The sequence below is a fragment of the Seriola lalandi genome, unplaced genomic scaffold, assembly GCF_002814215.2.
Source record: "Seriola lalandi dorsalis isolate HSWRI2012SDOR001 ecotype SW California unplaced genomic scaffold, Sedor1 jcf7180002054947, whole genome shotgun sequence".
In the NCBI taxonomy this organism is placed as follows: domain Eukaryota; kingdom Metazoa; phylum Chordata; class Actinopteri; order Carangiformes; family Carangidae; genus Seriola; species Seriola lalandi.
Genome location: NW_019525498.1, coordinates 131,537 through 132,416, shown reverse-complemented (window position 1 = coordinate 132,416; position 880 = coordinate 131,537). Strand labels below are relative to the sequence as shown.

The 880-nt window shown below is 45.2% G+C and overlaps 1 protein-coding gene across 1 annotated transcript in view; it reads left to right on the top strand.

The window, feature by feature from the left end:
* The window catches only part of LOC111645231 (NACHT, LRR and PYD domains-containing protein 3-like), a 40,788-nt gene that overhangs the window by 28,080 nt on the left and 11,828 nt on the right, over positions 1–880 (top strand). The gene's annotated exons all lie outside the window — the stretch shown is intronic.

Here is an 880-nt window from a genome sequence, read left to right as displayed (position 1 = left end):
ATCCAGGTCCTAACAGTGTCCATGTTGCTGTGTTTAGACCAACAGGCCTTCAGACTGACGCATGAGTCACATGTTGTTTTCTAAATGAAATGATCAGTTTATCATCTGTTCCAGCTGCTGGAGGAGAACATGGTCACGTTTGTGAAGAACGAGCTGAAGAGAGTCCAGAGGCTCCTGAGACCAGATTACCCAGAATGCTTAGAGAGTCAGAGGGAGGATGAGGAAGTGTTGGACGGTGAGGATGAAGAGCAGAGGAGGAGCAGAGAGGCGTTTCTGAAGATCACAGTGAACTTCCTGAGGAGAATGAAGCAGGAGGAGCTGGCTGACTGTCTGCAGAGCAGTAAGAGGATTTAACATGATGGAGCAATGAGACGTTTACTGACCAGATGGAGGGAAATATGTTCATTTACTCATTCTTCAGGGGAAGAAAATGTTGAAACATTGACTTTTTAATTCATTATATCTTATTTGTTCTTTGTCATTCAGAGAGTCCTGCTGCAGTTTGTCGACAACAGCTCAAATCTAACCTGAAGAAGAAGTTCCAGTGTGTGTTTGAGGGGATCTCTAAAGCAGGAAACCCAACCCTTCTGAACCAGATCTACACAGAGCTCTACATCACAGAGGGAGGGACTGGAGAGGTCAATGATGAACATGAGGTCAGACAGATTGAAAAAGCATCCAGGAAACCAGTCAGACCAGAAACAACCATCGACAAGAAGACATCTTTAAAGCCTCACCTGGAAGAGACGGACCAATCAGAACAGTGATGACAAAGGGAGTGGCTGGCATTGGGAAAACAGTCTTAACACAGAAGTTCACTCTGGACTGGGCTGAAGACAAAGACAACCAGGACATACAGTTCACATTTCCATTCACCTTC